General features: G+C 38.3%; 1 long non-coding RNA gene across 2 annotated transcripts in view; it reads right to left on the reverse strand.

Moving 5' to 3' along the window:
- Nucleotides 1-6,020: 6,020 nt before the first annotated feature.
- The window catches only part of LOC135364437 (uncharacterized), a 59,655-nt gene continuing 39,967 nt past the window's right edge, over nt 6,021-25,708 (reverse strand). For both annotated transcript variants that reach the window (XR_010411538.1, XR_010411537.1), the window contains exons 2-3: nt 9,751-9,882; nt 6,021-7,188 (exon numbers count right to left, since the gene is read on the reverse strand). This is a non-coding gene — a long non-coding RNA (uncharacterized LOC135364437). The remainder of the gene's footprint in view (nt 7,189-9,750; nt 9,883-25,708) is intronic.

The following is a 25,708-nucleotide window of genomic DNA, read 5'->3' on the forward strand; positions in this document are numbered from 1 at the left end:
TGTTCATTGAAGATGGTAACCAGGGGGCAGGCTAACTTATATGAGTGCAGAACGTTAAGCAAGGGGTTCCTTTGGACTTGAACAGGAAGCATAGTTTCTGACTCTAGGCTCAAGGCAAGTGTAAGATACCCTTAGATGGCATAATGACTTTCACTGTAGCAATAATTGCAGCTAAGATAATGGTGAAATCTGGACTGAATCCATTCAAAACATAATGAACCATCACAGAGTTTAGCTAATGTAGTTAATGTCAGTTACCAATAGTGGCTAGAGCTGACTTGAAATCCAGGAACACACAGAAGCTTCAGAGAAAACAATTAACGGTCTGAAAGTGGGAGCCAGGCTCCTGAAAGCTGGGGATTCAAACATGGTCATGCACAAGGCAGCCGCAAAATCTGACATCTAGGAATGTCCCAATCTAGACCCGTTTTGGACAAATAACAGTCTACTGGTGCCATAATGAGATGAGACCCAGTAATACAAAGGCTAAGAAAGGTAGACCAGATCTGAACAAAGAGAGGTCAAGAAGCAATGGCTCCTGAGAAAATGACCTGCCCAGAGCTGAGAGACTCCTTTTATGTCATGCTTGAGGTTCTATCTAGGAGGCAGGCACCAAATGGGAACATCTAAGCGTGTGGGCGCATGCACGTGTGTGTGTGTGTGTGTGTTTGGTGAAAGAGCAGGCATACTTGGGGAGGAGTCCCTAAATGTTTATGAAATGTCCTGTCTGCCTTGTCTGGTACAATTAACTCAACTCATCATCATTTTAAGGAAAGAATTCTCTTGCAAATGGTAGCCTGGACTTTTAGGCTGCTCGAACCTCCAGAATGAGGGCTGCTTCTCAGATCATCACACCATTTACTGGCAATTTCCACAAAACAGGCCATTTGCACTTAATAATAAGGCCCTCTTCAATGACAAGGTTGAGTGTTTCTGAATAAAGTTTCAAATCTCTAAAATGGCCCAAACCTCTCAGCTTCCATATTAACATCTCTGGGTACAATGTAGATTTTAGGACTACATAATCCTCGTAATTTTAAACATTAAAAAGATGCCTTTTTTGAAAGACAAAAAAGCTTTCCCTAAATGTATAGAAATTAGAATAAGAACGTTTTAGAAACACTTCTTACATAGAAATCTTTCTTGTGAGTCTTACTTTATATACCTTAAATATTTTATTTCCTGTAACAGATAAATCATCTTTGCAAAGGACTGCTTTGAATTTGTTGATGATTCTGATTCTAATCATTCCTGTATTTGAAGACATACATTAAACATGATCAAATAAGAAGTTATAATGTGCACATTTAATCAAAATATGCCATTGTTTAAATATGAAGAAAATAAAATTAACTTAAGGCTCTTTTTATACCTACATTATGGGAAAATTTTATATTAGATTTTGTGACCACAATCTTCCACAAGCTGGAGGACAATCAGGAAGCCGATGAGACATTGCTGGATGTGATTTATAGATATATTACTTACTTTCCAACAATTAAAGTAATTGAGAGTGCTATGTGACTTGCAAAAATGTTTTACCATCTTTTAATTTGCAAAACAACTATTTGATAGGTAGAAAAATTATTATCTTAATGTTATAGATGAGAAAACTAAGACACAGAGAACCAGACGGAGTTACCTAAGGTTGCATGACAAGAAAGTGACAGACAAGTACCCCGACTCTAATCATAATGGCTACTCGACAGCATAGTTCTCTTGCTGTACTATGCCTTATCTTCGAGTATAAGTTGATACCATTTTAGTTTAAGGATTTGCTTACCACTATTTTGCAGTGATGTTGAGGTGTTCAGAATAAGACTTAACATTTGTCAGCAGCATCACTTAAAATTGGAAAGATTCAGGATTCTGAAAGGTATTGAAGAACTACATGAAAGAGTCAGCTTTTTGAAGTTCTGGTGTGCAAGTTTTCTGCAGATTATAAAGGCATGGATATTTGCTTGCTTTCCCAACTCTTATTGATCAAATTTCCCTTGAGTACTGTTCACTTATCCTTTGAAGTAAGTGATAGTTTGGCTTTTGTCATCTCCAATATCTCATTTTTAAATGGGATCAGACTGAAATTCTTTTTATAAGAGGGCTTAATAATTCCATCTGCTAAGATGAAGGAAGATAATTTATTTTTACCATTAGAAGCTTTTGACAGATGGACAGGCTAGTTTTCTTGATTTACAAAGAGCTCATTCAAATAAATTAAAAGGTGAGCAAGCCAATAGAAAAATGGATATAAGATATGATCATGAACCTTATAGTACAAAAATACAAATGGCCAATAAATATAGGAAAGATGCTTATAATAAAAGAAATGAATAGCAAAACAATGAAATACCTATTACATGGAGGGGGGGCAGGAAGTTAGATGGTACTTACTCCTGGTGAAGGTTTGGGGGAACAAAGGCTCTTGTATCCTACTGATGGAAGTGTAAATTTGAATACCCTTCTGGAGGGCAGTTTGTTATTACCTATAAAAATTTTAATTGCATATATCCTTTGAAGGAACGATCCCATCACATGGATCTTGCTATACAGATATATTGATGGAAGTTCACCTAGATTCTATGGATATCAAATTTCATCAATTACAGTATTATCTGTAATGGCAAAAAACTATGAACAATCAATTCCTATCAGTAGGAAATTGGCAAAATAAAAGAAAGAAGGTCCATAGATACAAATACTGGTACATAAAAGATAATGTAGATCTATATGTGGAATGTTTTTCAATATTTGGTAATAAGTTTAAAAAAAAAACAAGTAAAGAGATATATAGTATGATCCCCTATTCAATAGATTAAAAAAAAGAAGAGAAATAAGTAGAAAACTACATATGAACACATGCACACGCATAGATGCATATACAAGTCCCTCTGTGTCCTGAGTGAATCACAAAACACTATTGAGTAGCAATTCCCTCTGATGTGAAAGCCTGGACAAGAAGGAGTCAATTCGCGTGAGGGGATGTGGCTTGTCATTTCATTTTGTGTGTTTGCCTTGTTTGAATTTCTATTTTCTAACCAGATACATATATTATTTTCTGTTTAAGTGTTAATAAGGAATGTCTTCTCTCCATTTCAGTAAAGTGGAAAAAAAAAATAAAAAGGAAGAGAAGGACAAAGAAAGGGGTTTTGTATTGATAAGGAAAATAAACACATAAACAGTCCTTTCTACAAAGTAAATTCACAGTTCTCTCCTGTCCTAATCTAATAAAGGCCTTGCATTTTCTACATCCCCTCTTGATTCTCCCCTGTGGCATAAAATGACCATCTTGCCATGGATTATGTCCTTGAGCATCTGCAGATGCTCTCACATCTCGAATGACAATTCACATCAAAGCAATCAGGGATCTTGGTCACTGGAAATTGTATCTTTTTTTTTTTTTAAGATTGTATTTATTTATTATTAGAGAGAGGGAGTGCACACACGAGAAAGAGAGAGAGAGCACAGGAGCAAGGGTAGAGGGAGGGGAGAAGTAGACTCCTCACTGAGCAGGGAGCCTGATATGGGACTCGATTCCAGGACCCTGGGATCATGAACCTGAGCTGAAGGCAGAAGCTTAACTGACTGAGCCACCTGGGCGCCCCCTGGAAATTATATCTTAAAACTCACCACTAGGACTTCCTTTCTTTCTCTTGCCCTGGCAAGTAACGCACCTGCTGTGAGGCATCTTGTGCTTGTACCATGATATTGGTTTTCAAGGAATGAGGATGTATTTAATATGCAACAGGATCATATTAGTGCAAGTCTGAGCCATGACAAAGGCTTTCTCCTTGACCGAGCTGTAGTCAGGCTCTTCTGAACCCTCTTCTCAGCCTGATCTCAACTTCGGCCTTGCAGACTCTCAGCACAAATGATTTCGTCCGTTCCCATCTACTTGAATCAACTCTAGCACAGTTTCTAACAGCTCAAGGCCACTCTCCTAGGTTTACTCCAGCTCCTCTGAAGGACCTGCCTGAAAAAGCTCAGTGCTTCCCAGAGAATTTACTATTTATTCCAGGCCAAACCCCAGTGATAAGCAGATCAGCCCCTGAAATCCATCTTCAGGTAAATTCTTTAGAAAGCTTGCAATTGTCAATTTTTTCTCTGCCCTTTGAGAGATAATTCTACCACCCAACTGTTTTCTCAGGGACCTGAGAGTCTTTGGAATGCGAACACTCAGGGAGATGACTCTGCTAACAGATTCTGTGGAAGGGTCAGGGCCTACATTGGGGGCTGTCTTGCTTTAACCTGCATGATGCCTCCTGTGGGTCATAAAGATAGGAGATGTTTGCTTCTCTTCCGCTAAACACTAATTAACAAATCCAGATGATCTAGTCACATGGACCAAGCTCCCTTAACACCCTTCAGTGTCCTTTCCTTAGCACCCTCCGGCTTCTGCCTTTTGGCTGCATTGAGTTCAGTTCACATTGGGTTCTTTTTCCTATTGCAATAGTTTGTGACTGCATAAAATCTGCCCTCACAGCTTTAATTACTGCCTGGCTTTATCTTTAACAACAGGTCTCAGTGAATATCAGGTGATCGGGTCTGGACCCCAGAAGCTCCACAATGATCTTCCAGATTTCACCGGCATGATATGCCCCACCCCAACCAGTCCACTCCTATAATTCAACCTAAGCCATTATTATCGAATTGGAAATCACATAACTACTTTTGGTCCAATTATCTACCTATTTCATTTCTCTTCTCTTAGGGCCCCATACGAGGGGTGTCACACCAGGGCATCCATCAGAGCAAATATTTTTAGGACAGAGATAGAGTTGTTCTTTTTTTTTTTTTTTAAGATTTATTTATTTGAGAGAGAGAGAGAGAGAGAGTGCAAGAGAGAGCACGCACTGAGCAGGGGTGAGGAGCAGAAGGAGAGGGAGAAGCAGACTCCCCAATGAGCAGGGAGCCTGATGCGGGGCTCGATCCCAGGACCTTGAGATCATGACCCAAGCCAAAGGCAGATGCTTAACCAACTGAGCCACCCAGGTGCCCTGGGATAGATCCTTCTTTCTTCTCTTAGTGCAACTTCTGCTACTGAAATAATGGACTTTGAGGGACTTGGAAAATGTGCTTATATTATGTTGCCTTATTTGATTTGGCTTTTCAAAGATTAAATTCTTTTTTTTTTTCTTAAAGATTTTATTTATTTATTTGACAGAGAGAGAGATAGCGAGAGCAGGAACACAAGCAGGAGGAGTGGAAGAGGGAGAAGCAGGCTTCCCGCCGAGCAGGGAGCCCGATGTGGGACTCGATCCCAGGACCCTGGGATCATGACCTGAGCCGAAGGCAGACGCTTAACAACTGAGCCACCCAGGCACCCTCAAAGATTAAATTCTAAAACTTGTGCAGATTTATAAACATGCAAAAACAGTCAGCAAATGAAGTTTGTGTTTCAGTGATTTAAATTAACTTTGTATTATTTTGTGGGACTATATATAAAGAAAATGTTCTCTAGAGTCTCCTTTATAGGAAAGAAGGTGGAGTTACTTTTTAAACTGCATTTTAAGCTCCAGAAGGAAACATTTTAAACATCTATGAAAGTAGAATAGTGTATTGCACCATTCTCTACCCATCAGTGTTACAAATTACCATAGTGTCCTATTTCTTTTATTATTTCCCCCTGAATATACTATATTTCTAATGATAATCTTTACAAAAAAGAGCTAACTTCTTTTTATTTTTCTGTGTATTTTTATTTAAATTCTAGTTAGTTGACATAGAGTGTTAGTTTCAGGTGTACAATATAGTGATAGAACACTTCCATACAACACCCGGTGCTCATCACAACAAGTGCACTCCTTAATCCCCATCAGCTATTTATTTATTTATTTATTTATTTTTATTATTTTAAGTTTTTATTTAAATTCTAGTTAGTTGACATATAGTGGAATATTGAGTAGAATTCAGTGATTCATCACTTACCTACAACACCCAGTGCTCATCACAACAGGTGCACTCCTTCATCCCCATCCCCCATTTAGCCCACCCCCCACCCACCTCCCTCCATCAAGCTTCAGTTTGTTCTCTATAGTTAAGAGTCTCCCGTGGTTTGCCTCCCTCTCTCAAAAAGAGCTAACTTCTAAATTGCGCCCATGTTGATGGTGTACCAGCTGGGTGTCCGTTCTCCTTTGGTAGGGATACCTGTTGTTCAGCATTAAGTGGATGGTACTTGCCAGCCTCAGAAGGTCATGATTTGGGTTTTATTCCAGGAACAGTGATGCATTTGGGCTGAGTTGTGTGCTGTGTCCCCTTCAATCTCCCTCCTAACTGACCAGCACAGTTTCTTAGGTCTTGGGTAGGTTTAAGAAGTATACTTAGAGCCATCTGAAAATTGACTCATGGTACAGCACAATGGCTAACCTAGCCTCAGAAGCCCACCCCTTAGCCTCACGATTTCATATAGGCCATGCTGGGTGTGATGTACTGTTTCATTGATAATAGAAAGAGGGCTTTCAAGTTTGAACTATAAATCCAACTGTAAGCCATTTAATTCCTCCATAGCATGAGGACATTTACACAGGGACATTTATTTCAGAGGAAAAGGTCTTACTAAGATTATATTAGGGCCTTATTTTTATTTTGAATGAACTGTATCAAAGGTCCAGACTACAGGATTAAGTACACACAGGAATAAAAATTAATTATTGCAATGTGTTTATGGCATGGTTATTTTTTTGCTCCATAACTATGTTTATGCATAGCCACTTAAATACATCAAGGCTCCATCTTAACTGACGTGTTTAGAAGAAGCTCATTGGCAAATAAGAGAGTTCATGAGAAGGGAAGGGGTGATTTACTATTTATTAATATGAGTACTGGCAGCCAGTTATTGTTTTATTAAAAAAACAAAGGCATTGGAAAAATTGCCATGTTTCCACTGTTGTTAGTTGTCCTTGATGCAAATGACTCTCCATGTAAAGTCCAAGACACCTGCTTTCACCATGACCTCCTCATTTTTTATGTAAACATGAAGCAAAACCTGACAATGGAGTCAACACAATCAGGGTGTTGGATAACACTGGAAATGAGGGGCTCCTGGGTGGCTCAGTCAGTTGAGTGTCTGTCTTCGGCTCAGGTCATGATCCTGGAGTCCCGGGATGGAGCCCCACGTCGGGCTCTTTGCTCAGTGGGAGCCTGCTTCTCCCTCTCCCTGCCACTCCCCCTGCTTGTGCTCTCTTTCTCTCTCTGTCAAATAAATAAACAAATAAATCTTAAAAAAAAAAAAAAAAACTGGAAATGATCCATGCTCGTGTTGTTCCCTCCAACCTCCCTTCCCTTTCCCTTCTGCTCTCAGTAGTACCAATAGTGAGAATCTGCTGGCATAATCCCCGCCAGGACTGGGGAGACATAGAACAGCAGTGCGCACCTCTGAGTGTTCTCCCAGATGAGGAGCTGCAACTTTTTACATGTTTACTCTAACAAGTGTCTAGGAAAGATGACCAGTTGAATAATTTTCTGCTTAAATCAGATGCTAGGAGTCTGAGAGGAGGCAAAGGACAGCTATTGCCTTGTGTTTGTTAAAGCGGGCATTTGGGGAGCATTCTGAAGGGAAGGATCCATCGGGGGTATTTTTGCTCAACCTAAGGAGTGGACTGTTTGGACGAGTTTCAGATACTTTTATCTGCCATGTCATTAAGTCACAGTGGCTTGACAGTTTTGCTGGATGAGTCATGTTTTAAGTAATTGGCAGGAGTTGGGACGTCCCCAGTCCTAGAGTAAGAATATGGTTCCTCAATTAGAAAAATAATTCACGGGTGCCTTGGTGGCTCAGTCGTTAAGCGTCTGCCTTTGGCTCAGGTCATGATCCCAGGGTCCTGGGATCGAGTCCCACATTGGGCTCCCCACTCAGCAGGAAGCCTGCTTGTCCCTCTTCCACTCCCCCTGCTTGTGTTCCCTCTCTCCTCTCTCTCTCTGTCAAATAAGCAAATAAAATCTTTAAAAAAAAAAAGAAAAGTAATTCATATTTATAAATACCATCAGGATGCCTTCAGGTTTTAAAAAATGTTCTTAGCAGATGATCATTCTATGCTAAAGACTGAGCATAACAAATATGATTGTTATAATAAAATATAATGTATGCTTTGATCTAACATATAAGTAATGTGTATGGTTGCTGTGCTGTATCCCAGTTCATCATAGTTGACTGTTAATGTAACTAACAATTAACATAAACTTTTACCCTGATATGGCAGTTCTGTATCTGTAAACAAAATCAAGTAAAATAGTTGTAATAATATGTTATTTTAACTTTCTGAATGTGCAATCTGCTCATTGCCATCAACATTTTTATCCTACTCATCAAATATATATTTACAGTTATGATTAAGCAATTCCCATAACACCCAAAACATAAAAACAATTGGGATAAGAAACATAATGTTAAGTAACCTTATTCTGTTTTCCTGTTTACCCTTCCCAAAAGCATTTTACAGAAAACTGAGTAAAGTACATTAAGTGATATCTTATATTTCAGTGTATATCTTATTAACTCTGTTCTTTAAAAATATAATTTTCACTACTTAAAAAAAAATTATCCAAACAAAAGTTTTTCTGCTCCTATAGCTTGGTGGCTCTCCATTCCCTGTTTGTGAGTAGTAGAATCTTATCTACAAATGAAGTTTTATTTGAAAATCCAATATGTAATAGTGAATCATATGAAACTGCTCTGGTTGAAAATGGGCAGAGGGCGCTCAGAGTCCTACCTACTAAGTGTCTCCTGTGGGCAGAACTCAAGACTTCCTGCCTAGTGTAGACTGAAAACCACTGCTGCAGCCCATCATAAGGAAATGTGTTCGTCAACCGGTACCAGGCAGGTCAGTCCGTGTGCACTATCCTGTTGGAGTTGGCTGTCATGGATAGGTCTTGTTCTGTGCCCGCCAGGTACCCTGCCCTCTGCTGGGATTCTTCAGAGTTCTTGCCAGACACATGGTCCCTTGTCCATCCTTTGTACCTTGTGATTCTGCGACCTTAGCCACAGGTGATTGGACTAGGGATGGGCACCTGATGTAAAGACACTTATCTATAGGCTGCCCAGTGACCTGGCGTAAGAATTATGCCCAAAGGGACACTGCATTCTGGAGGGTCACTCATTAACCTATCACTATCTGTAGGAAATTTGAACTTGGGATGTACAGAGAGGAATGTAGTAGGGAAATATACAGCAAGAATACAGAAAGCAGAAAACTTGAGACAACATGAATTGGAGTTAGTTATGGCAGGAGAAGTGGAAGAAAAGAAGAGAGCAGGTGGGTCATAATGAGGCAGAGCACTGGGGAAGGAAGGAGCTGTCCCCACTTCCGTTCCATTGCCAGACAGTTGGGACCACTGACCTGCCATGAAGGAAATTCTGGGATGGCTTCCCGCAGTTCCTCACTTTCCTGTGTATCCTTATAGAAATCTCTATCACACAAGGTTACCTAAGCACGTTCTGCAGATTTCAATCTGAAAAGGCCTGACTAACGCCATTGGGTAGTTTTCCTACTTTAACACACTTATAATTTAACTCAGGAGATCATATGTGCCACCAGGTTTAGATACCAGACATGTCTATACCTCAGGCCTCAGAATATCAAATGCAAGGCATGTGCTCTTCCAGTTCCACATCTGCACCCCTGGCAGACATCAATAATTGAACATGACCCTTTATTTTACTGTTGAGACAGGAATCAATTTCAGAAACTTTTTCAAGTAGTCCACTAGGTAGTTTATCAATCGATATTATTGATGCAAGAGTTGAAGTCTATTTACCTTGTTTCAGTAGGTGTTTTGAGTGGAATTATTTTTCTTTTCTTATCTAGCGGAGTATTCAGGTAGATCTATGGTTTTCAATACTTCCTATGGTATCTGAAAGCTTCAGCTGGGGTATCTCAGGGGTTGACTCTGGGGGAAGGAGAGTAAGGGTCAGAGTGAGATTGAGTAATTGAAGGCCACATAAAAGCTGAAAAGCTCCACTTTTATCTGATATATGTATTGAAGTTCCTGGTAAAATTTTATTTGAGGAAAAGTCTCTGCAACTAAAAACTTTTTTTCCCCCCAAAATCACTAAATTACTGTATCATCAGCAATTGGGCCATAGTGTTCGTACCACCCTAACATTTCATAGGTTGATCTGACTGAAACCATCAACTGGTATAATCAGCCAACTATTTAAACTTCTCATTTCAAGATCTAAATTGGCAGAACAACATTTCTAAGAACTGCTTTCAGGTTTTTTATTAATGAAATACTCTTTCATACATCAATGACTTGGACATCACTATCAGCCCATTTGATCTAATGGTTAACTTACAGAACACTTCACCCAACACCAGAAGAATTATATTTCTTTTTTTTATTTATTTATTTATTTATTTATTTATTTATTTATTTATTTATTTATATTCTTATGTTAATCCCCATACATTACATCATTAGTTTTAGATGAAGTGTTCCATGATTCATTGTTTGTGCATAACACCCAGTGCTCCATGCAGAATGTGCCCTCCTCAATACCCACCACCAGGCTAACCCATCCTCCCACCCCCCTCCCCTCTAGAACCCTGTTTGTTTTTCAGAGTCCATCATCTCTCATGATTCATCTACCCCTCCGATTTCCCCCGCTTCATTCTTCCCCTCCTGCTACCTTCTTCTACTTCTTCTTTTTTTTTTTTCTTAACATATATTGCATTATTTGTTTCAGAGGTACAGATCTGAGATTCAACACTCTTGCACAATTCACAGCGCTTACCAGAGCACATACCCTCCCCAGCGAAGAATTATATTTCTTTTCAGGTCTACATGAAACATTTACCAAGACAGACAATATTCTGAGCCATAAAATATGATTAAATACATTTAAAAGGATTTAAGTCATGCAAAGTACCTTCTCTTGCCACAGTGGAATTAAATTAGAAATCAATAACAGACAGATAACTAGAGAGTCGTCAAATATCTGGAAACTAAATAACACACTTCTAAATACCCCCTGAGTAATAAATTAATTAAAAGGAAATGAGAAAATATTTTGCACTGAAAGCAAATGCAATCAAAACATATCAAAACTTGCGGGATATAGTGGGATTCAGCTGACAGAATTATCAAAGGGTAGTTTCTAGCACAAAAATGCTTATATTCAAAAAGAAGTTTCTGAAATCATTGACTTCAGCTTCCACTTTAAGTATTAGACAATAAAAAGCAAATAAAATCCAAAGTAAACATAAGAAATGAAATAATTAAGATCAGAGTGAGAATCAGTGAAAGAGAAAACAGAAAAGTAACATAAAATGAATGAAACAAAATACTAGTTCTTTGAGAAAATCAATACAATTAATTAAAAAAACCCACCAAACGCCAGCCAGACTGATCAGGGAAAAAAGAGAGGGAAAGAGAGGAAGAGAAGAATAAACAAGTTAAACAATAAACAACATCAGGAATGAGAGAGGTAATAACACTATAGACTCAACAGATAATAAAAAGGATAATAAGGGAATATTACTTCTAAAAAATTTATGCCAATAAATTTGACAACTTAGATGAAATTCTCTGAAAGGCATAAACTATGAAAGCCCATTTTACAAAAAATAAATAACCTAAATAATTCAATATCTATTAAAGAAATTGAATTTGGAATTAAAGCTTTCCCCCGAGGAAAACTTCAGGCTCAGATGACTTCTCTAGTGATTCTTACCAGATATTTAAGAAAGAAATAATACCAGCTTTACAAAAATTCTTCAAGAGAATTGCAGAGGAACAAATACTTCCCAACTCAGTCTAGCAGGCCCGCACTACCCCAATACCAAAAGAAAAGACATTATAAGATAAGAAATCTATACACCAATATCCCTCATGAAATTTAGTGCAAAAATTCTTTTTTTTTTTTAAGATTTTATTTATTTATCTGAGGGAGAGAGTAGGGGCAGAGGGAGAAGGAAAAAATCTCAAGCAGACTCCATACTGAGCACAGAGCCTGATGCAGGGCTCATTCTCACCACCCTGAGATCATGACCCAAGCCAAAACCAAGAGTCAGGGCTTAACTGACTGAGCCAGCCAAGCACCCCCCTTACTGCAAAAATTCTTAATAAAAGTTTAGTGAATTGAATCCAACATTACATAAATAGGATAATACATCATGGCAAATAGGATTTGTCCCAGGAATGCAAGGTTGCTTTAACATTAGAAAAGCAGTAAGTATAATCCACCCATATTAAAAGATTAAAATGAAAAACTGATCATCTCAGGTAGATACATTTGGCAAAATCCATGTGTATTTGGCATTTTGCCAAATCCAACATATATTTCTCATAAGAACTCACAGTAAACTAGGAATAGAAAGGAAAATTCTCAGCCTAAAAAACAATTTTTCCAGAAAAAGCTTACAGCTAACATCATACCTAATGATGAAAGATGACTGAATGTTTTCTTTATATTATTGAAAACAAGGAAAGGATGTCCACTTTCATTCATCACTGAACTAGAGATTCAACTAAAGCAGTAAGAAAAGAAAAAAAAAAAGGAAAAATACTGCTGAGAAAAATTAAAGACCTAAATCAATTGAGAGATATACTATATTTATGGATCAGAAGACCCAATAATAGTAAGATGTAAATTATCCTCAAATTCATCTATAGATTCAACGTAATCCCAGTCCAAGTCCAAGCAGGATTTTTTTTGGTAAAAATTGACAAGTTGACTCTGAACTTCATAAGGAAATGAAAGGACCTAGAAGAGCTGAAACAACTTAGAAAAGGAATAAAAGCGGAGGGTTAATGCAACCTGATAGTATGACATATTATAAAGCTACAGTAATCAAAGCAGCATGATGTTGTTAACATAATAGACAAATAGATCAATACACACATATGGTCAATTGATTTTTGACAAAATTACAAAGTGCAATTTACTAGAGGAAGGATAGTCTTTTCAACAAATGGAAATAGAACAACTTACAATCCATATACAAAGAAAAAGAACAAAAAACCCTCTTCATTCCATACTTTGCACAGTGTACAAAAATTAACACAAAATGAATCATTGATCTAAATGTAAGATCTAAAATTATAAAACTTGGATAACATAGAAGAAATTCTTTGTGACTTTAAGTTAGGCAAAGATTTCTCAAGTGTAATACCAGAAATAAGATCAATACAATAAAACCTGAGTGAGACTTTACTAAAATCAAGAATACCTGCTATTTAAAAGACACTGTTTTGTTTTGTTTGATTGAGAAGTCAAATGACAGACTGGGAGAAAAAAGTTTGCAAATGGGCCATCTGATAAAGGACCTGTATCCCAAATATATAAAGAACTTTCAAAACTTAATAATAAGAAAACAAATAATGCAATAAAAAATGGGAAAAAGATTTGGACAGACACATCACCAAAGATTTTATACAGATAGCAAATAAGGATGTAAAAAGTGGCTTAACATCATTAACCATTAGCAAAATGCAAATTAAAGTTACAATGTAGTATCACCATACCCTATTAAAATATCTACTTAGAATATCTAGATATCCCACCCTATTCAGAATATCTAAAATGAAAGACTTACTATAATAAGAATCAGTAAGAATTGGAACAACTGGAATTGTCATCACACCCTGTTGTTGGAACTCTGAAAAAGGTAAATATACACCTACCACACGACCCAGCCATTCCACTTCCAGTTTTCTACCCAACAGAAATAAAAGCATATGTCTACACAAAGATGTGTACATAAATGTTTATAAGAACTCTATTGATAATAGCCAAAAAATTGGCAACAACCAAATGTTCATTAACAGATGAGTGGATAAACACATCGTGGTATATCCATACAATGGAAGAGTATTCAGCAATAAAAGGAATGAATTCTCAAAACATAGAACAACACACATCAATCTCAAAATAATTATGTTGAGTGAAAAAAGCCAGACAAAAGAAGTACATACTTTATAATTCCTTTGTACAGGATTCTGGAAAATACCAACTAATACACAGTGGCAGAAAGCAGATCAGTGATTTTCTGAGGATGGGGGTAAAGAGCAATTAAAGAGAGATTAAAGAACCTGAGAAAGCTTTTTGATTGTAGATAGCTTTACGAGTCTATACACATGTGGAAACTTACGAGTCTATACATATGTGGAAACTTACTAGGTTCTACACTTTACTTACAGTTTATTGTATGTCAATTATACATCAGTAACATTGTTAAAATATATATGCATAAAGATGTTCATTGAACTATTATTTATAGTAACCCAAAATGGAGACCACAAAATGTCTAACATTTTGTTAGGAAAATGGCTAAATAAATAATGATGCATACCTAAAATATAATTATCATGCAATCACTAAAATATCGTCAGTGTTTAACAACATGGGGAAAAGGTTGCATCACAATGCAAATATTAAGAATAGAGAGAATTCAAAATTCTAGATTAGAATGATCTGATTTTGTAAATTAAAAGAAAATAGAAACAAAACAGGAAGAAAAATGTCACTTTAACATCCGTGATGCCCTGGCTGCCTCACAAGAACAGGCATTTTAACATCTATATTCAACTTTTGTTCTTGCTGTCTTAGATCCACTCATCTTTGACTTGAATATAAAATCTATTAAGGAAGGGGAAAAGAAACCGCTACTAAAACTTTTTTATATCCTGGTAAATGCACTAGAATTTTGGTACATTGTTTTGTTGATTTTAATGAAAGTATATATCTTAACCATAGATCAAATAGGATCTTTAAAAGGCAATGTTTTTGCAGTTTCTGTTCTCCCCAGGTAACTGATATCATGAAAAATTAATTACCTCTATCTGGCCTCTGCTTGGGCAGACTTGGATATATATGAGGCTGTGTTTGTACACTGTTGAGAAGGGGCCATTTCAGAACTCCAGTAATGCTGTTATACCTTATACAATAATATTTAGTGTTCAGAAACATGAAAGTATCTTTTTTACCTAGAAGTTGTAGCAAAGGTTTTTTTGACCACTGATTGTCGCTGAATATGGATCTCTTTAATGTGACTGCTATCAAAGGGAACACCTCATTTTGTGAAAAACTCACAAGCCACATATTTGGTCAAACAATCTAGGCTACCACATAACTGTGCAATTATCCTAGGAAGTAGGATTTCTCGACCAGCAGATTTAAATTCTTCATTCTCATCTAATAAGCTTATTTTCTGCATTCTGCTTCCCATATTATGGTATGCTTACCATGAGGCTCAGGTGTTTTCCACTCTGATGAGAAAATGGGCATATGATATTTGGTCTTGATTTAGGGAGTTATAATCTCCAGGAGGTCACTGACTAATTTTTTTGTGACTTCTCAAAAATGCACAGGACATTGCATTGCCCTTAATAAATCTTGAATCATCGAACAGGTTTTTGACAAGATTTACACTGTACAGCCAAGCTCTACAAATGAAAGCAAGATAAACTTGTAAATCACTTGCCATCCAAGTACCAAGAATTGTGCCCCCATCTCCAATTCTTCATTTTCCACATTCCAGGGACTTAACTACAGCCTACAGTGAAGCTGCTCAATGCCTTGAGGAAAATGTTCACCCTTTCTAAAGAAGAATGGTAGATGTTGAGAGCAGAGGTTGGAAGGAGAGAGGCACCATCAATCTAGTTTTCCATACTCTATATCTTGACAAAAAGATGAAGCAGCTTCAAGATGTATAATGACTTTCTATTACTGAGAACATAAGGGAAGCATTTGTTTTTCACACTTAACAAAATATGGTTTGAGCAATTATGATGTAAGTCACACCCTGACAAAGTAGAGTACCAAGTTCTGGATCCAAGTGTGTGTGATTGGCATCCTGCCCATCTTCAGGGAAACATCATGTTGGCTCCAATTACCAGTGAAGCACATCTTCTGTGGTATAAACCTTGAAGTCAGTGGCAAATCTGTCATTATGCTTTAAAAAAAAAAATAAAAGAGAGGGCCAGAATAAATCACTAGATTCTATATATTCCTCCAATAGAATACTTTTAGGCCAAGGGATGAATGCCTAATTGAAAATAATAATGATGCAAACCTTTAGTGTGAGCACCATATAAAATCTGTATCCATATTTTTATTCCAATTAATGTGTTTATAACTTCATGAAGATTGAACTATAATTATACCCATTTTAGAAGCCAAGAAAGGGAAATTGACATCTTTTTACAGCTTGCTTTGACAGAGCCAGGACAGAAGCCTAAGTCCATGGTACTTTGAACCACTTCTCTACTGCCCCCATGCCTTCCTCAGGCAGGTTAGCTTACCCATCCAGAATATTCTCTTGGCCATTTAATTAGATTAAATTATTGTTTTATTAGAAAGCATATTAGCACATCTCAAACAGACATTCTTATTCTTGCATATTGAGGAAAAATTACAAAGGAAGTTTTCCTTAAAATAAACACCTCCAATAGTTTTTAGTAATTAAAAAACTCAATTTACTGTGGGCTTCAATTTACTTTAAATTTTATAAGATCTGGAAGTGGTTTTGTTCCTAAAGAGTCAGTGGTTTTAGAGCAGGTTTTTACCTTACAGGGCAATGAGCATCCACCCATTAGTGACATAAATTTGTAGCCATGAAAGAAAATTGAGGAAACTATGTAGAGGCCTCTGCCTTTGGTCAAAGCCTCGTCTATAAACCATCCCCCACAATGTACCAGCACAATGGATTCTTTCCCAGTGTATAGAGAATAAAGTTTTCATTGACTTTTCCCATAGCTTTATTGAGATGTAATTCACAAAACATACAACTTCTTCACTTAAAATGTACAATTCGATGGATTCAGTATTTCACATCACCACTGTCTTAGAACATTTCATTACCTCAAAAAGAAGCCTTGTATTCTTTAGCTTCAAAAAGAAACCATGTTCCCATTTTCTCCAGCCCTAAGGGACTATTAATCTATTTTCTGTCTTTGTAAGTTTGCCCAGTATGAACTTCTCATATAAATGGAATCATATAATACGTTGTCTTTCCCATAGCATAATGTTTTCAAGATTCATCCATGTTGTAGTGTATACCAGTGCTCCATTCCTTTTTTACAGCTGCATTATAATCCACTTTATGTATATACACCCCTTTTTGTTTGTTCATTCATCAGTTGATAAACATTTGGGTTGTCTCCACCTTTTGGCTATTCTGAATAATCCTGCTAGAAACATTCACATACAAACCTTTGTGTGGACATATGTTTTCATTCTTCTTGGGTATCCACCCAGGAGTAAAATTAGTGGGCCATATGGTAACTCTGTGTAAATGCTTAAGAAACTGCCAGATTGTTTTCAAAAGTGGCTGTACCATTACAAATTGCCATTAGAAGTATGCGGGGGTTTTGACTGCTCCATGTCCTTGCGAACACATTAGCTGACACATTTACTCTAACCATTCTAGTGATTCTAGTATCTCATTGTGGTTTTGATTTGCATTTCCTTCATGACTGACTAATAATGTTGAGCGTCTCTTCATGTGCTTATTGGCCGTTTCTCTCTCTTCATTGGAGAAATGTCTTTTCAGATCCTTTGCCCATTTATAATTGAGTTGTCTTTTTAATCAGTGAGTTGTAAGAGTTCTTTATAAATTCTGGACACAAGTCCCTTTGCAAATATTTTCTCCTATTCTGTGGGTTGTCTTTTCAGTTTCTTGATGGTTGTCCTTTGATGCACAAAAGTTTTTAGTTTCAGTGAAATCCAATTTATCTATTTTTTCTTTCTTTCTTTTTTTTTTTGCTTGTGCTTTTATTGCTTTAAGAATCCACTGCCAAGGGGCGCCTGGGTGGCTCAGTTGGTTAAGCGACTGCCTTCGGCTCAGGTCATGATCCTGGAGTCCCGGGATCGAGTTCCGCATCGGGCTCCCTGCTCGGCAGGGAGTCTGCTTCTCCCTCTGACTCTCCCCCTCTCACGCTCTCTCATTCTCTCTCTTTCAAATAAATAAAATAAAATTAAAAAGGGGGGGCGCCTGGGTGGCTCAGTTGGTTAAGCGACTGCCTTCGGCTCAGGTCATGGTCCTGGAGTCCCGGGATCGAGTCCCGCATCGGGCTCCCTGCTCAGCAGGGGGTCTGCTTCTCCCTCTGACTCTCCGCCTCTCACGCTCTCTCATTCTCTCTCTTTCAAATAAATAAAATAAAATAAAATAAAGGGGGGGGCGCCTGAGTGGCTCAGTTGGTTAAGCAACTGCCTTCGGCTCAGGTCATGATCCTGGAGTCCTGGGATCGAATCCCGCATCGGGCTCCCTGCTTAGCAGGGGGTCTGCTTCTCCCTCTGCCCTCTTCCCTCTCGTGCTCTCTGTCTCTCATTCTCTCTCTCTCAAATAAATAAATAAAATCTTAAGAATCCACTGCCAAATGTGAGGTCATGAAAATTTAACCCTAAGTTTTCTTCTGGGAGCTTTATAGTTTAAGTTATTTTGTTTTGGTCTTTGATTCATCTTGAATTTTTGTATATGGTGTGAGGTAAGGGTCCAACTTCCTTCTTTTTCACGTGGCTATCCAGCTGTCCCAGTACCATTTGTTGAAAAGATTGTTTTTTCTCCTTGAATGGTCTTGGCACCCTTCTCAAAAAAAAAAAAAAAAAAAAGTTGGCTATAGACATATTGGTTTTTCTAGACTCTCAATTCTATTTTATAGGTCTGTATTCTATGCATCTATCTTTATACTTGCCAGTACTGTTGTTTTGCACAGAATAGTATTTTACAAACATTCACTGTTGACATAATCCAGGACCTCGCAACTCCAATAATAATTCACTAGTATTTAGCTTGGCAAATAATTTGGCTCAAATGATCCAACCACTTTTTGGAACCTTATCCTTTACCAGTAGTGAACGGCTATAAAGTTGCATGCTATCTATCATGTTTAGGATGAAATTTGCATGACACAAATAAGTCACATTTTCTTATCTGATTGTGTTTTTTTGAAAATCAAAATCTCAAAATATAATAAATTCTACAATTTTGGATGAGGAAAAAAAGCTTAGACATTATCTAGACCAATCTATTTTGTTGTATTGCTTTTACAGATTAAAAATCAGACCTTGACTGTTTTCATAATAAAGGTGCGACCTTCTCCCAAGTGTGACCTAAAAAGCATTTGCTCCATTAAATTTATTTGCAGACTAGAAATAATTCAGATAGTTTGACAGATTGTGAACCTCTTGAAAGGGAATAAACAATTATTGGTAAGGACAGAGTTTATCAACATCTCTTTTTGTGTAAGCAAATATTTAGATGACAGAATTTTGTATTTGTCTTCTGGATACTTGGGCCCATGTGGACCCCCCCAAAAAAATCTTATTAGTAAAGATCATTTTAAAATAGAGACATATTGAGAAAATAACTATCATATTTTGAAACAAAACACTAATGAAATAAACTAATAGAAATCATGGAATGATTGATTTGGGAATATTTTCTTTCTTTTTTTTTAAAAGATTTTATTTATTTATTTGACACAGAGAGAGCAAGAGGGAGAGACAGAGAGCAAGCACAAGCAAGGGGAATGGTAGGCAGGGGAGAAGCAGGCTCCCTGCTGAGCGAGGAGCCCAATGCAGGACTCGATCCCAGGACCCTGGGATCATGACCTGAGCTGAAGGTAGCCACTTAACCAACTGAGCCACCCAGGATCCCCTGATTTGGGAATATTTTCTTGTTCTGTATACCTTGTATATTTGAATTTTGCATTAGTCTGATTAATATAGATTTCTAGTGTGTTACTTTAAAGGAACATGGTTTTACTGATATTGAATGAAAGTTCCAGTGTTCTGCTATGCACTGAAATGTGTCTCCCTCAAATTCATATTTTGCAGCCCTAACCCCCCAGTTTGGAGACAGGGCCTGTGAAGAGGTGATAAAGGTTAAATGAAACCATCAGGGTGGAGCCCTGATCCAATAGGGCTGGTGCTCTTGTAAGAAGAGGAATAGACATGAGAACTCTCTCTATCTCTCTTTCTACCATGTAAAGACACAGCAAGGAGGCAGCTGTTGACAAGCCTGGAAGGGAGTTCTTGCCAGAAACTGAACTGATCAGCAATGAGATAGAGACTTCCTAGCCTCTGGAACCGTGAGAAGTACATTTCTGTGGTTCAAGCCACACCGTCTATGGTATTTTTACTACGGCAGTCCAAGCTGACCGATAAATGCTGTTAGATGCCAAAAACCCAACCTAGACAATTTTTCAGGATCAGAATCTAGCTAGCAGTTCACATTGTTGTATGCAATTGTTTTTCATTGTAGTTACACATGAAAGGAGGATATGAAGATGTACGAGGTGTAAGTCTGAAAGACTGCCTCTGATCTGTTCTCATTATCCCATCACGTAGAGAATGGGTGGTTGCACATTGGATGAACACAAAACCTGATCTCTAAGATGAACAAGGAGATGCAACCCATACCACATTTTAAAAAAATTTATTTATTTATTTATTTATTTTAGAGAGAGGGAGTGACAGAGAGAGACAATCTCAAGCAGACTCTGCACTGCGTGCATAGCCCAATGTGAGGCTTGATCCCAGGACCCCAAGATCAGGACATGAGCTAAAAACAAGAGCCTCACGCTTAACCGACTGAGCCATCCAGGTTTCCCCCCGCCAACACCACATTTTTTTTAACAGCAAAGGAACAGAGTATTTTTTTAGCTGAAAACACTTCTAGAAGAAGAAGAGGAAGAAAAGGAGGAGGGGGAAAAGAAGAAGAAGGAGATTTTTTTTTTTTTTTAAAGGGAGAAAACAGATAAAACAAGAACTTTTTCTTCTTGTTTGCTTGTTTGTAGGCATCAGATGGCCCTGCCTTTGAAAAAGTTTAAAAGTACATTACACTATTTAAATACCAATACAGGAAAGCTGATTCAATTATAGAAATGCTATGTATACACTGAGGTTGAGAACTTAAATGTGCCACATGAGCTCATTCGTGGTTGAAACAAAAGAATCCCATGCTTGAATATTTTTAAAGAAATCTAATCAAGGCTAAGAAAAAGAATTTTAATCTTAAAAAAAAATAAACTATTTCTGGAACTACAACAATGTACTTGAACTAATGCAAATCAAAGAAGATTAATAATCAAAACTCTGGGACCTAGAAAGTCATTGAAAATTCTTTAAAATATTAAAAATATAAAATTCCCAGCCAAGATTTGTCAAAGGAGGAGCAAAACTGCAGGCCAGTTGAATAAAGCCATCCTATACACCTTACTTAACTGCTTAATTCATTCACCTGTTAATCGATCTGTTTATCAATTGTCTTGAGAGACTCTTGATCAAATTCCCCTTTATATGCCCAACTCTCCTAACACAGATGACCCAGTGAGTGATTATCTTAACAAGTGGGACCACTGTAATTGCACTAAAATTGCACTAACACATTTCCAGAGGACGTTAACACTTACTGCAACAGATAGGACTTGTGATGTCTTTAAAATTCTTGTGAAAACTCTCTCAGTGTCCAAGAAAGGGACCTACTCATTGAGCCCATCTCCAATGAGGTAAGAGAATTCTGCCCAAGGAAAGGTCATTCGGCATTCGTGACACCTTCCTTTTTGGGAAGAGTTTCCAGTTGGACCTCGTGACGGTGGCTACGGCTTTAAGAGAAACCTTCCGTGTTTGCCTCCTTAAAAAGAAGTCCAGACTGTCATAGACATTGGAAGAGTGGAGAGGTGAAGGGTAAAGAAACCACCAGCAGAGGCCAGAATCGAGGAAGGATCCCACTCACAGGTGGCTTACTACTGATTTTGGCAGAGATCGAGGGAGCACCGGAAGAAGCTTTTAACTCTTCTCTGGCTCTTGTAACTGAAATTTCCTCCATCGTTTTTATAAAAATTCCTAATTAGGCCTAATGCAGAGAAGGCTGTCACCCTTGGTTTTGGCAAGTCCTAAAACCACCATCCGTTCATTTTTACAAACATTCATTGATAACCTATGTGACGGGCTTTGATATACAAACCCCTTTATATACCTAGATAAACTGGTAACAGCACGTTATATTCAGACCACAGTGAATTGGACTAGAATGTATTTAATTTGCTGTATGTGTTCTTAATTATTTTTGAAAGAGATAGCAACTTTGGAGTAAATTAGACAAAAGTTATAGTCTTAGTTTGCACATAGTCTAACTTCCCAAAACTCTTCCCACTTGAATCTCCAGACCATGTGGTTAAACCTTGCTTAATAGATGGCAGGGAACACGAAAGTAAAACCTCTTAAAAACCTGCTGTGCCTTGGAGTAGGATGATCACTATAGGAAGCCAGATGCTGGCATCCTCTAGTTCCTTTTTTTTTTTAAAGATTTTATTCATTTATCTGAGAGAGAGAATGAGATAGAGAGAGCATGAGAGGGGGGAGGGTCAGAGGGAGAAGCAGACTCCCCGCTGAGCAGGGAGCCCGATGTGGGACTCGATCCCAGGACTCCAGGATCATGACCTGAGCTGAAGGCAGTTGCTTAACCAACTGGGCCACCCAGACGCCCATGGCATCCTCTAGTTCTTAAAGGCTTACCCTGAGGCCTGCCTCTTGCTGACAGTCCCTAATAATATTGGCCTCCACTCCTGCTTTAGCTGGAGTGCTAAATGGCAGCAACCTTAAGGCTTCTGAGATAGGAGTATTTGCCTTTTTTTTTTTCTGAGTGGGGGAAAGCTTTACAGGTCAAGTGGCAGGAGGAGTATCAGGGAGACAGCCTCCGCTAACCCAGGGCAACCTAATTTTGAGCTAGAATTGAGGTGTGTGCATATGTGCTCTGAGCCAGACAGAGATCCGGTCCCAGGGCAATGTCTTCTGTCTCTTGTCCAGTGTGCTAAGGAGACAAAGCAGAGTGGGGAGAGAGCTGCATTTCCAGCTTTGACATGCCAGACCATCATTAGCTAAAAAGCCTCTGCCCAGATCTCCAGCATGTCTGTTGTTAAGTCATAAGCTGCACTTGGAGGCCGAGGACCTGAGTTTGAATAGAAGCTCTATCACTTACTACCTATCTGGGTCTCATTTCCTCATGTGTCAGCTGGGAGAGTTCAGCATCCAACTCCCAGGTTTGCTATGAAGGTAAAATGGTAAAAGATCCACCTCCAGTGTAGTAGTGCGTAGTGGGTGCTCAAGAAGGTGGGCCGAGTCTCCATTTTGATAGTTGCTCTCTCCACATGTGCGCCCCTCTCTTTACTCTGGCTTTGTATCTCTTCCTATTCTCAGCAAGTCTTTAGTGAATTACCCAAGTCCCAAACTTAGTTTTTTCCCTTCTGAATGGAAGAAGAGAGAATGATGCAAACATACAAAGGGCTTTACCAGTATGTTTCTCTAGATAAAATATATGATTCTCAAAACCATGTTCTTTAAAAAAAAAAAATCACATTTTTGGCCGCCCTTTGGGCACATGTGTTTCTCTGCATACATGTGCCACAAATTTCTGATGCAAACTAGAAGGCAGTTCAAATCTTGGAAAAGCTGATTTTCTGAAGCCTCCCCATCTTTCTCTTCTTTTTTAGGAGTGAGACTCAGGATCAATGATGGACAGGAAGCAGGAAGTTACCAGATGAAATACTGCAGTAAAAAGCATAAAAGCCAAGCAAACAATCACACTTGGACGAACTTCAGTGTCCTCATTTCTAAGTTGGGGGTAAGATGCCTAATTATATCAAGGTAGTGAGGTTTGAACTAGATAATATAGGTAAGCCGCCCAACACATTGCCTGATACACAGTATGTGTTCAAGAAAAGTTGGTTATTTTTACTCCTCGTCTGTGACTCCTAAATTCACAGATTTGCCCATTTTCTGAATTCCCATAGCCTTCTCTTCTATCATGCATTATGTCTAGTTTGTATTACAGTAATCGAATATAAATCCCCTCCTTACACTTCAGGACAAGGACTCTCTCTGCTTCATCTTAATACATCCCAGAGACCTAGCCCTGTACCCCAGCATTCAATTATGGAATGCGTAAGGTATCCTATGTAATTGGGAGGGGACTGTGTGTGATTTTAAAGAAAGCAAGCTCTAAATAAATAAATAAATAGCAAGCTCTCATAGGCAGCAGACTCTAAAGACAAACCTACCAAGAGTGGGGGAATATTAATTAAGAGGAAGGGAAAGGAATTTCCATTTGGCTTTGCACCCAGCAAGGCATTAGGATGTGCTGGGGGCAGACCAAAGACAATCTCTTGCATGCTCAAGATCCCCACTGCAGAATGAGGTTCTTTGCTGTCGAAATGGACCTTTAGTGTCCAGGTCGAAGGGAGGAAGCACTTGAATATCCCAACACTCCCCGGAGCCCAGGGGAGAATGGGGAGTCTTTTAAAGGGCATAAGAGAAAGGCAAGTATTATGTCTGTTACAGCATTTACAAATAAGGTGACTTTACAAATTTTTCGTTAAAAATTTACAACACCGGAAGGCATTATGGTGAAATAATATATCTTGGAAGTGGCTTTCCTATGAAGAAAACACGAATTGCTATTTGCTGAGGTCAAATACATAGATTGTGATTAAAAACGCAAATCTTCAGCTAAAATCACTGTTGTGTTAAGTAAAAACAGTGAGGGATAGAGTGGGTGGAAACGCTTGCTTCATCTTCTGCTCTAACTTCACAGAATATGGACGGATATATTTTCCTCCAAGACGGAAACCTAATGAAGTATGGTGAAGTGTGCCTAGAGACTCTCACTGGAATAGCACTCACTTAAAAAAAAATTCTATAGCACAGCTCTTAGAGTTTAAACAATCAAGATTCGGTATTCGAAAGGCATTGGGAGACCAGGCTACTTTTCAGTGGACTGGAGGAATCCATCCCCCGAAGCAAATTTGGCAGAATTGTCCCTTGTATAATAGACAGGGACAGAACTGAATAATTCCAGGTTTATGCTACGCTTGGTGCAGTGTTGGCCATATAACAAGTGTTAAATGAAATAATACCACCATGTGATAATGGAGAGCCTGATCCTCTCATTCTTACTGCTAAACCCACATACCAGATGGTTATACACACCCGTAATCAAGCGCAGAGCCGTGTGGGCCGGGGGCTGGCGTGGTGGCTCTGAGTCAGGCCACAGCCTTCTCTCTCCCTCGGTGGAAGAGCTCCCCTACCTCCACAGTTATTAAAAGCCGGGCTGGTGATTTGGAGAGCTCGGCGAGCCTGGGATTGGGCCGGACAATTCATGAATGACACTGATTTCCCTCAACTCTGGGTACAATGACGTCTCAGCTCTCTTTACCACCTAGATAGAAAAGGGACTTTCTAATAGGATCTGTAAATAAACTGGCACGCCTCAGCTAGAGCAAGTGTGGTTGGCTGTTTATGAGATGTTTGAAAGTATTAGTTCCTTAAAAAAATAGTCTTCCTTGAGGGCATTGTGCTAAGTGAAATAAGTCCATCATGAAAGAGCAAATCCTGGATGATTTCGCATACAGGACAAGTCTTCAGAGTAGTCAAATGCATAGAGACAGAAAGTAGAAGGGTGATTGCCAGAGGCTAGGGGAGGGGAGTTATTTAATGGGGACAGAGTTTCAGTTTTGCAAGAAGAGTTCTGTGGATGGATGGTGGGGATGGTTGTGCAAATGTGGATGTACTTAATGCCATGAAACTCTACACCTAAAAAATGGTGAAGATGGTAAATTTTATACTATGTGTATTTTACCACAATTAAAAAATATGTAAAATAAACAGATACATAAAAATCTAATAGGCATCTATTTTTTTTTTCCTGAGGGTCAGTGAAAACCATGGAGATGTTTTTCTTCTCATAAAATGAGAGCAGATGCATTTAGGAGC

Source organism: Mirounga angustirostris, unplaced genomic scaffold, assembly GCF_029215605.1.
Source record: "Mirounga angustirostris isolate CCGP_5_RB_7025 unplaced genomic scaffold, mMirAng1.0.hap1 SCAF_5, whole genome shotgun sequence".
NCBI lineage: Eukaryota > Metazoa > Chordata > Mammalia > Carnivora > Phocidae > Mirounga > Mirounga angustirostris.